A 12,500-nucleotide genomic window follows, 5' to 3' on the forward strand; every position below is an offset into this window, starting at 1 on the left:
GTTCTTTGTCAAATTTTTTTTCATATTATAGCATTTGCCACATGGTTGGTTTGGTAAAAGTTCATTCCCATATTTGATATTTATGAATAATAAGTAATTCGCTCCTTAAGTAGTTGGAGTAGTTCCTTAGGCTATCCGCGATTAAGTAGGGAAAAAATATTTAAGGATTTTTTCTAATATACGCTTTTCACTTAACATGATTAGATTGAACATTGATTTGAACAGAGATTGCAAGATTTCGGAAATTACGAAAAAACAAATGGCTATACGTAAGTGTATCTTCAAACGATTAAAATTGTTAAAACTACTAGAAACATTCAAGCTTGCTCCTCTTTCCATTAGTTTACACGCCAAATTCATCAAAATTTTTGATTACTACGTTAATTCCTAATAAGGTATAATACGAAAATAAAACGGAAAAACCCAAAAGACTTCCAGTTAAATCAACAAAACGCCATGTTTGGATCCGGCGGACAACATCTGGTCACTTTACCCCGGCGTCAAATAATTCTCAGCGCACGAGTCAAATATTCCATTAAAAAAAATATAGGTACTGACGACGACACTACTGTATTTTACTATGCGACTCTTACCGTAGTTGCGTAAAGCTTGTATACCATGGTGGTCTTTGGAATTGAGTCTTCTTAGGACGTTTCATACGTTCGGTTAAGGACAAAAATAGTTGAGCTCTTAAGCCTTCTTCAAACGGAACGCGTAATTAGCGCGCGTCAGAACGCTAAACTGACGCCGCGCTATATATATAGCGCTTATAGCGCTGGCGCTCTGTGTGACGGTATGATACCGTAGTAGTACAACACATCTCGGCGTCATAGCGCGGCGTCAGTTTAGCGCTCTGACGCGCGCTAATTTCGCGTTCCGTTTGAAGAAGGCTTAAGAGCTCAACTATTTTTGTCCTTAACCTTAACCAGTCAAACAGAGCGCCAGCGTTATAGCGCTTATAGCGCTGGCGCTCTGTGTGACGGTATGATACCGTAGTAGTACAACACATCTCGGCGTCATAGCGTACGCGTTCTGTTTGACAAAGCCTTTAATAAGAAAAACAGGACAGCGACTCCGGCGCTTTGAAATCAACCAAATAGAGTAGGGGAGTGTCGTCATCGCTTTTCATACTTAGCTAATTCGTAGTCCTCTCTATTTTCCATCTGAATTTCTTAGCTTAGGTGATGTTGCCCATAAGTGTGTATAACAACCATTTAACATATTTTCAATCGGATTCCAGATATTTTCTTTCTTTGAAAACCATAACATTTTGTGGAATTGTGTGGACAAACCATTACTTATAATCTATGTTAGTAACTGATAACTATGTGTCATAACTATCAGACATACAATAGATATCATTACTTTTTTTTTTCATTCCAAGTGCCTGCTGCAAAGGCTATTAATCAGCAGTCCCTCGATCTTGCTCGATATGATGTTCAGAAGACTGTTGCCACTGTCTCTGACTTGACGCAATAATGATGCACTTCTCGTCCGCATTATTGCAAAGAAGTCATCGGTGTGAGATGTCGCAAACATTGTGGATGCACTACAAAAGCACGGCGGCAGTGACAACATCATCCTAAACGCATTATTATATTGAACACCTAGGGCATTGTAAGCTCTCCGCGTATATGTGGTTACGAGCTCAGTACGTCGTAGTGTTTATGGTTCCTGTATCTCACCTAACAGAACGTGGGCGAAGAACTCTTCATAATAGAATGCCTCTATCTTAATTCTTCATTACAAGATATCCGGTCGAGCATTCTTAATCGAGTATTTAACTTCGACGGTGTTTTCTGTAAGAGAAACATTCTAAAGTAGATCGTTCCATAAAATTGTTAATGATATTCAAATTCGATGCGTCGATGTCAACGCGATGTATTTCAAAACGCTATTTGACTATTCAAGGTGCGCATCTGTAGGCATCGCCCACGCATCTCATTCAATGACTTTACGTGAACGGTTTGTATAAACGTAGTAAGGCATCTGTCCATTCAAATTGTTACGTAAACGAATAATTTTCTATGCGAGTGTTGCCACAGAATGAATGAACTTCATTTTTTATGGTGTATTGGATTTACATATATATTTATGCGAAACGTTTTTTCGATGTATCTTTTATAAGACTATCTATGGATTAGATTGATTAGTTAATGAGTTGTGAGTGCTAAAGTAGTTTTGTACTGCAAACACACATTATATTAGGCAAGAATAGCAGATCCTTTAATTAATCTTAATCGATCGATTTTATTATATATTTTTTGAATTTTTATTATTATTATTTATTTATCGATTTTATCGGCTTATTGATGAACTTAAGTACATATGCCTTGTTTTCTATTACTAGACCCAAGACTATTCTGGTAAATGCATTGCTATGGTACTAATGATAAAACCGCGTGGGTTTGAAATCGTGCTGCACACAACGACACTGAGCTGATATCTTTGGTCAATACTCTGTAATATCAAACCTACTTTTTGTAGTTACAATATAGTATAGTAGAGTATTATATGTACCGGTTTAAAACTTTTTATGAAAATTCTATGTTACATACACACACTTAAACACATTTTGAATCCAGCAATCCCTGTGTTTCTTGGTGTCTTTTCTCAGTCGTAAAATTACATTCCGAATCCGCGATAGTCGTCACTATCTGAAGGCGCCAAGAAAGGCCTTGAATAAAATTTTTTTTTTCTTTGACTAACGGCATGATCTCCTTTAAGCAGCGGCATAGGTGTGCCACTGACGTCACCGATGTTCACTAGAACTGGTGGCTACTCTGACACATTGATCTTATACTAATTTTATATTAAGCACAAATGTTCACGATTGACTTCCACGGTGAAGGAATAACATCCTGTAATAAAAATCAAACCCGCAAAATTATAATTTGCGTAATCACTGGTGGTAGGACCTCTTGGGAGTCCGCACGGGTAGGTACCACCACCCCGCCTATTTCCGCCGTGAAGCAGTAATGCGTTTCGGTTCGAAGGGTGGGGTAGCCGTTGTAACTATACTGAGAACTTAGAACTTATATCACAAGGTGGGTGGCGCATTTACGTTGTAGATGTCTATGGGCTCCAGTAAGCACTTAACACCAGGTGGACTGTGAGCTCGTCCATCCATCTAAGCAATAAAAAAAAAAAAAAAAAGCAAATTAACATTCCGACCAATATGGACAGGATAAAAAAAAATCGGTTGTCTGTAAAGTCGGTTTACTGATGATAGTTGAACGGGACAACGTCATAAGAAAATACTGATGGAATGGTTTCATTTTTCAAAAGAAAATTTTAATTTTATTTGTTTGATAGATATTTTGTACGCATATAGAGAAGGAGGTAAATGGAAATCACTATTGAATTGATCAAGTTACATTTATTTGTACGCATAAATATAATTATGTCAATATCTTTGTCGCTCGTGCCTCGCTCTCGCTTGCACTTCAAGTCTTAAATGGAACGCCTCAGAGCGAGGTAACGCCGCATGAGTTATGTTTTTTCGTGCGTGCAGCCGGCTCCATCAAATTATAAGACGTTGTCACGTCAAAAATATGAAATTAATTGTATTAATGCCAGTTTGGTTTGTTATTGAAACGAGTTTTTTTTTTAGTTTTTAAGCTACATGAACTATTATTATTTATAACCGAAATATGCGTACAATTATAAAATAAATTACTGTGATTAATATATGTCACTGTAACAAAAAATGAATCTTTCTTTGTGTGTTTCTCCTGTGTGTTTCGAAGTTGTTCATCCGATTGTATTTTTTTTTGCTCATCTGTTTACCGCGTAGGGCTATGCCAGATTCACCTAACGCGTAGGCGAGTTTACGGTGCTCCGCTTGGCGAATTTGTATAGCCACTAACTAGCCCTAGCAAGAGCAATGCTTCGTAGATTCTACCACCGAATCAAAAACGCGACCCATTGAGAGTATAGGCGAGAAACTCAGTGGGCTGTGTTTGAGGGCTTACAGAGAGAGAGAATACACTTTATTGCACACCAAAACACAATGTACATTCAAAAAACAGTCAAAAAGCAGATACATTTGTACAATAGGCGTTCTTATCGCTACAAGCGACCTCTTCCAGACAACCGTTTAATTTACAGAAATTCTGGAAAATATAAAAATATTGCAGGTATGTTGCGGTGTACTATAGACAATGCATTATTATAGAAAATATATACATACAATAAACAGATATATACCGTTTACATATAATATGAAATATATAACTAACTGACTTATATACCAATATACACACTTACATACAATACATACTAATATACTTACATACACATAATAAATCAACAGTATGGAAATGATAATGATTGTTTACCCGATTGTGAGTCGTTCAGTTGTTGTTAGCACTTTAGGAAACTCTTCTGTCACTGCACCTGGATGGTGCCAAAAGTGCCCCATGTGTAGCTCAATTTATTTCATTATGATTTTACATAAAGGGTAATTGTAATCTTGTAATTGATTGGTAAAACGCTGTACGATTGTCACTTATTCTTCGAGAGCATTACAGAATTTTCAACAGAAATCAGGAGCTTATTGGAAAGAAATAAAAATGAATGTATATCTAATCATCTTGCATTTTCCTGTTCATATAATACGAGTGATATAAAAATATATGTATAGACTTTTTGTAACTTAATATAAATTTCATTGCACCTACCACTATCCACTCTGCACTACCTTTGGTTGACTGGTAGAGAATGCCTTAGGCATTAAGTCCGCCAATGTAAATTTTACATGAAGTGTAATAAATAAATAAATATGTACCACACGTAACTATTGCTTTTCAGGTAAACAGATTGAGTACTTTTATAAGCTCTTAAATGCGTTTATTCTGTGAAGAAAAACATTATGTTTCTAACAGATACAAAATTTCAATTCAGTTGTCGACGCCTCCATAGCTCAGGGGTTAGAGCACTGGTCTTGTAAACCAGGGGTCGAGAGTTCAAATCTCTCTGGGGGCAATTTATAAGAGGTCTTTTTTTGTTTTTCAAACATGTAATTTTCATTTATGCTGCTAAAAAGAAAAATCCTTCACAAATTCGGTAATTAAGAAGAAAGTTTTTTTTTAAATTACGTATTGATTTAACTAAATAAAAAAATATAGTAAAATTGAGTTTCGATACTATGTCATAACTATTATTGTTGTCATGTACAGACAAACACAGCCGATTTGATGGTAAGTGGGTACTTGCGGAAGAATAAAGCGAGAAAAAAATAAACATGAATTTAATATCTTGAATACCATATTGCTACCTGCTGGCGTGACTTTACAATGCCTTCTATTATCAGTACAATGATTTAAAATTACAATCAGTAGAATGCTTCAATTACATTAAAAAGGTAGGTTTCCGAAACCGAGTAAGCCCCATTTCGTTTGAGCCGAAGCCCTTCAACATTGACTTTGCTCTGAGCAATGCTAGGCGATGACAACGTACGGGAATTGTCCTCCCCTGCGTCACCATCGCTGCTACCATCATAACGATGTGGCGCTTTCCGCCTCGTCTCCGGGGACTTTCCACAGGGTGAGTATGAGTTACAAGAACTCGCATGTGACCCCGAAAGTTGAACTGGTTGGAACCCCATCAAATATAAGACTACATCTTTTATATACTAAGATTTAGAAAAAAATCAATAGTGCGATTCAGCTTCTATTTAGTAAATAATTACTTTATAAAACTTTATTTATTCTTACACCTTTTTCAACAAATTATATTAGATATTGATACTAATAATAATACTTTTTTATTTTTTATTTTATTTTTAGTAGTAAAAAAAACGATAGAAGTTTTATCTCTAGTTACTACGATTTAGCGCCATCTAGCTTTACGCTGTTGAACTAAAATGACTGCAGCACATAAAATAACTGCTTGAATATTTTTTGCCCTTAGCGGAATTTTACAGATAAGAACTTGGTCAGAAGTACTTTTAAAAACATGTTACTGAATTTTGTTCACAATTAACTAAAATAAATAAATTTATAATTGAATTGAATAAAATATATAACTACTAAGACTCAATTTATAGATATCGCAATTAATTGTCGTATAAGCATACCTACTGAATTGTCATTTAGGTTGCCGTTTGCACTACGAAAAATCGGGTGCAGGGCCCCTAATTTTTACGAAGTATGTATTTCCAGTAGGTAGAAGAAATTCTTCAACGAACAGATAGATCTTCACAATAATTCGTTGACCGTAAAATTCAAGATTGTTGTTAAACGCACACACTTTTCTTTTGTGTAGTTTGTTTGTTACATCCGTGATTCTTAATGAGAAAATAGTCTTCGTTATATCAAAATGCGCTTAGAGCAAATGAAATAAGGCTGGTTTTAGTTTGTGATTGTTAAGTTGTTTTACGCAGGTGCGCGACCGCCTCGTCGTCGCCATGGCTACCGCTCTCGGATATGGCATTCATTTTATTAATTTACTTGCTTTGACCGTCGGACGTTTACGATAATTTTACTCGTAGGTATTATGATGGAAATCTTCGGAGAATGTCTTCTATGTTCTGTATTAACTCGTGTTCTTTCAAGAATAATTAGAAGTTAGTCTGCATTTTAATTAAAATTTTCATTCGTTTTAACTTTTAGTACCTATTGTCCGTCATGTTAGTTGAGGTATGTATTTTTGGAAAAAATATTGTTCATCGAATATTATCGGAACCCGATTTTGCTATAGCTTTCGTTGCAGGCGTACCTAATTTTAGTTTTACTGTACTGTTATAATTATAATTGCCATTTCAGTCAACGTTGTTATCTGTAAATATACGTGATTCCGTAACAAAAAAAAATTACATAAAATAAATTTGTCATCGAATAATGATAGCAATTGAATCATAGACAAACATTTAGATTAAGTCAGATTATTAGTAAGTAGTTCAATAAAAGGACTAGTCGATATAAATCATTGTACAATTAATGCCAGCTAGCTGCATTCCATTGCTGGCCGGCGGGCTACTGGTCGCGCCACAGTACTACACTAAATGAGTAAAACAATGTTAGTTTGCAAAGAAACAAATAAAATTATTGGAAAGTATTATTATTGTCATTTCATTAAAATTGATTTCAATAGATGGTGTATAAATATTTAAATATAGATGATGATTAGATTCCATATTATGATTAGCACTATTGAAATAAAACCAAATAACCGCATGAACGAGAGAGAAACTACCAGCTAGGGAGTACGTTATCGATTTCTTAAAATAACAGTTAGCCTACTGTGTTGTTTATTCTATGTCATTGCTACATCACGAACTCAGGGCATCAACTGAAAGTGTTTGTGTTGGAAGACGAATTTTTTTTTTAAAGCATTCCGTCACCTTACCTAATTAGTAGCTGACATTATTGTGTTCCTGCCAAAATTGCCATTGCTTAATTTCGTTTTAATTAATTTTTTGTGCACACCAACCTTGAATGAGACACAATGCCGCGGAGTGAAACATTCGCTACAAGGGAGATCTTGTAAAATAATTGTTTTAATTGAAATCACACAAATTACGAAAATTCAAATATTATGCGTATTCTTATTTTGTTGGGTAACTTAAATTTTCGCAACATTAATTTAAAATAGAATATTTCGCAAAAATGGTTGCATACATATCTTTTTTTTTTCTTGCCTACGCTGATAGCCTTGAGAGGCTATTTCAGCTTCTCCATGGCGTGTAGGTGAGCTCACGGGCCTCTAACTGGGAGCGTTGCTAACACTGGCCCTAGCAAGAGCAGTGCTTCGCAGAATCTACCACCGGATCGGAAACGCTACTCACTGAGAAGATCCGGCGTGCAACTCAGTGCGCTGTGGCTATGGGTTAATTCGCTCGTCGAGCCCTTCGTCGCAAGCGACGGGTTCGAGATTATTTAGGGACAGAAACATGTTAATCGGCTATACCGATCTAAGAGCACTTCCTCAGTCAAATAACGTGTAGATACTGTTACTAGGGGGGATGACTGGAAAATAGTGGTCAAACTATAAGCCAACGCCATAAATTTGCATCCTCTAAGCAAAAAGGTATATGTAGTTTTATTGCGTTTTTTTATTGATAATTAATTTCCAATACATTAAATACTTTACACCGCATGATGGTATGAATCACGACTCGAAAAAATGCTAATTCATTATTCAGAAAAAAAAAAAAACTTGTTCGATTCCAACTTTCTTACTGTCTTAATACCTACATTCCAAATTGAAAAAAAAAAACTAGGATATTTCAAAGTTACAACGCGTTTCTAATATACTAATATAATAATTTAAGTCGTCGTGGCCTAAAGGATAAAACGTCCGGTGCATTCGTATGTAGCGATGCGTCGGTGTTCGAATCCCGCAGGCGGGTACCAATTTTTCTAATGAAATACGTACTCAACAAATGCGATTGACTTCAACGGTGAAGGAATAACATCGTGTAATAAAAATCAAACCCGCAAAATTATAATTTGCGTAATCACTGGTGGTAGGACCTCTTGGGAGTCCGCACGGGTAGATACCACCACCCCGCTTATTTCCGCCGTGAAGCAGTAATGCGTTACGGTTCGAAGGGTGGGGTAGCCGTTGTAAGTATACTGAGACCTCAGAACTTATATCTCAAGGTGGGTAGCGTGTTTACGTTGTAGATGTCTATGGGCTCCAGTAACCACTTAACATCAGGTGGGCTGTGAGCTCGTCCATTCATCTAAGCAATAAAAAAAAAAAACAATTTTCTGGAGATCAATGTTTGAAGTTAAAATACAAATACGCTTCAATTAAGTGTATGCGAGTTTCAAAACGATGTTGACCCTTTGTCTGACCTCTCGTATTAATTTTTTTTTTCATCATTACACGACGATACGTTCTGTAGCTAATTAGAAAGTAGTCGAATAAAGTATCTGTAAAATATACTTTATTTAAATAACTATTCCTTTATCGTATATTTCACGTTTTTAATTGTTTTTTACATTGAATTTGACATATGAACAATTTGCATACACATTAAAAGATATTAATTTATCGTAAAATTTCTTCTTCTTTAATAACTTGTGTGATAAGTTAATTACATATTTACATGCATGCCCCAACAAAGACGATTAATCCATTTGTAGCTTGTAATTGTGATTCTTTGTTAGTATATTATTTTCGTAACTACCAGACATTGTCATATTTTATTATGATTTTTGTCAACAAGTTAATAAAGTGTGATTCATGTTTGTTACTTTTGTACATATGATTCGGTGTTAAAAAAATCCTAAATTAAATCCTAAAAAATTACGTAAAAGGACTTTGAAGCAGAAACCGGTAAGGACTACCCTCGAGCCAATTAATTATTAATTAAATTTATTTATTTAAAATCCTAATCCTTTAAGTATCATAAAGGGCTCAGGAAATTCTTACTGATTATATTAGGTATTATTATAGATATACTGGATAGATACTAGATAAACTTAAAATATTATTACTTAATTAAGCACAAAAGCAAAATGAAAAAGAAATGAGAATAATCTTATACCTTTAAACGAGCAATTCTTGTATATTAATATATACTTATATAATCTGAATCTCGGAAACGGCTACAACGATTTTCATAAAATCTAGTATACAGGGGATTTCGGGGGTGATAAATCGATCTAGCTACGATTTATTTTCAGAAAATGTTGTTTTATTCGTATTTTCAATAATCAACTCTTACCGCCATCTATTGGCGAATAATAATACTATTTTTCTTAATTGAGGGCAAGTAACCGCTTTAAAGACACAACAAGATGGCGTTATAAAAAAAAACCGAGCAAAGCTCGGTCATCATCTATTAATTATTTAAAAAGTACACCAGAGTTCCATCTTATTTCTTCGTAAAAAAATTAATAATATCCAATACCTTTCTATGTCATGTGGTATAATATGCGTAATAATATTCTATCAAGTAACAAGATTACCCCGTTCTTGGCAAACACATCGATTCGAAACTACAATTTGTGTGGAAAGTTCAGATCATTATGATTTTAAGGATTACTTTTTTTTTGAAGTGAAACTTCCTTATCGGCGTTGGAAAAAAATTTACCGTCACATTTTTCGGTTACGCGTCACATTTTTCCGTTACGCGCCATCTGTTTTGTATTCATGTCTATGATAATAAAATCCTTTTGTTTAAACTTTATCTAATTTAACTTTTTGAAGTGAAACTTCCTTATCGGCGTTGGAAAAAAATTTACCGTCACATTTTTCGGTTACGCGTCACTTTTTTCCGTTACGCGCCATCTGTTTTGTATTCATGTCTATGATAATAAAATCCTTTTGTTTAAACTTTATCTAATTTAACTTTTTTGTATTCATGTCTATGATAATAAAATCCTTTTGTTTAAACTTTATCTAATTTAACTTTATTTAACCAATTTCTAGAAAGTTGCATGTAGATCATTTTTCGAAAAATAAGGCCATAAACAAGTTTCACTTCTTACGTGTGTACACTAGTACACGCACACATTTTTTATATATAAATAAATATTTAATAACAGTCACGCCACGTTAACTGGTCCCGTGATAAGTTCGTAAAGAACTTGTGTTACAGGTACCAGATAACGGAAATAAATGTAAGATTTTTATTATACACATACACATATTTAATATACATCCATAACCCTGGAAAATACATTTATATTTATCATAGAAATATTTTCCCTTGGCGGGATTCGGACCCGCGACCCCCTTGTGTAGTGACCATGTCACTTACCACTACACCAGACGGCCTTTGATTTGCTATTGATCTTATAAACAAGTGTTTGTATAAAAACAAGCCACTACTGGTATTTTCGTCAGAAAAATATAATCTATATTTTTTTAAATAATCGAGCGAAAAAATCTGTTTTAGTACCTACCAAAAATGGCCAGCGGATGAATGAAACGTATATTTAAAAAAAACCTATACAATAATTTAATTAAGATAAGGTAAAGCGTCTGAGCTATTTTTTTTATTTAATTTTTTATTGCTTAGATGGATGGACGAGCTCACAGCCCACCTGGTGTTAAGTGGTTACTGGAGCCCATAGACATCTACAACGTAAATGCGCCACCCACCTCGAGATATAAGTTCTAAGGTCTCAGTATAGTTACAACGGCTACCCCACCCTTCGAACCGAAACGCATTACTGCTTCACGGCGGAAATAGGCGGGGTGGTGATACCTACCCGTGCGGACTCACAAGAGGTCCTACCACCAGTGATTACGCAAATTATAAATATAATATATATATATATATATATAATATATATATATAATTTTGCGGGTTTGGTTTTTATTACACGATGTTATTCCTTCACCGTGGAAGTCAATCGTAAACATTTGTTGAGTACGTATTTCATTAGAAAAATTGGTACCCGCCTGCGGGATTCGAACACCGGTGCATCGCTTCAACACGAATGCACCGGACGTCTTATTCTTTAGGCCACGACGACTTGCTAGCTAGTCAGATGTGTAATGTCTAATAACGGATTTTATCGTGATTCTAAATTATTTCGATTCCTTTGTTGTGTGTTTGTGGTCGCGGTATAAATTAGATGACATTGTTACGTCATTTTCACTGCCACATAAAATGTTAACAATGCTTTGTTAGTCTTTCGTGTAAAATGTATTTGGTTTTTGTATGTATTTGGTTTGTTTTAGTATATAAACGACTAGTTTAAGTCATGTGTAATCTTCAGAATACTTACGACTGTCAATCGGATAGTTGGTTGTAGTCAAGTATGTTTGCAATCTAAAATTAATTAGGGGTAATACTAGTATTTACTTCGGATTTTATGAGTCCTAGTCCAAATTAAACCTGCTATTACGTTTTAAACTAAAATTAATCCTTATTATAACTAGTTTTACGGTTTAATGTTGCGGTTAAATATTCGAGTTTTATTACTTTCGACTAGTTTAGAATAACAGTTTTCGCTAGAATAGTCATATAGTTTGAATTGGGAAGGGAGTTAATCTATACGTAATTGCGATAAAATCATTTGCCATTTATTCATTATTTTAATTACCTACGCACTCACTTTAATAATAATTAGAATATAAATCAATGTTGGTCATGCGGGGGAAATTTCATATTCTTGATAAAAAAAAACTTATTTATTTATTTATGTACACACAGAAAAGAAGACATAGTACAGAGTAATAGGAAAATTATGTGCAAAGGCACTGCTTATTTCTTTAAGAAATCTCTTCCAGCAGATCTGCGAGAGGATTATGAGAATAATAATTAAAAGTGATGAGTGTGTGTAAAACAAATAACATATAACTAAAATAACAAATACAAGATGAGAATTATAGTAATAATGCACATACACATAGCAACTTCTTGAATAGCAAAAATTTCCTTCTTCTCAAAAAAAAATTACTGACGATAAAATTAAAAGACGAAAGATACAATTCTGATTTGATTACGAATTACAAAATCTACATTTACATATAAATGGTGTTCTAATGACACGTCAGCATCGCTAAAGAGATCGTCGCTTTAATGAGGTGTC

General features: G+C 34.5%; 1 non-coding gene across 1 annotated transcript; it reads left to right on the forward strand.

Moving 5' to 3' along the window:
- Window positions 1-4,913: 4,913 nt before the first annotated feature.
- Window positions 4,914-4,986, forward strand: TRNAT-UGU (transfer RNA threonine (anticodon UGU)). Its single transcript has one exon. It is a non-coding gene; the product is annotated as a tRNA-Thr (tRNA).
- Window positions 4,987-12,500: the final 7,514 nt, after the last annotated feature.

The sequence above is a fragment of the Bombyx mori genome, chromosome 11 (assembly GCF_030269925.1).
Source record: "Bombyx mori chromosome 11, ASM3026992v2".
NCBI lineage: Eukaryota > Metazoa > Arthropoda > Insecta > Lepidoptera > Bombycidae > Bombyx > Bombyx mori.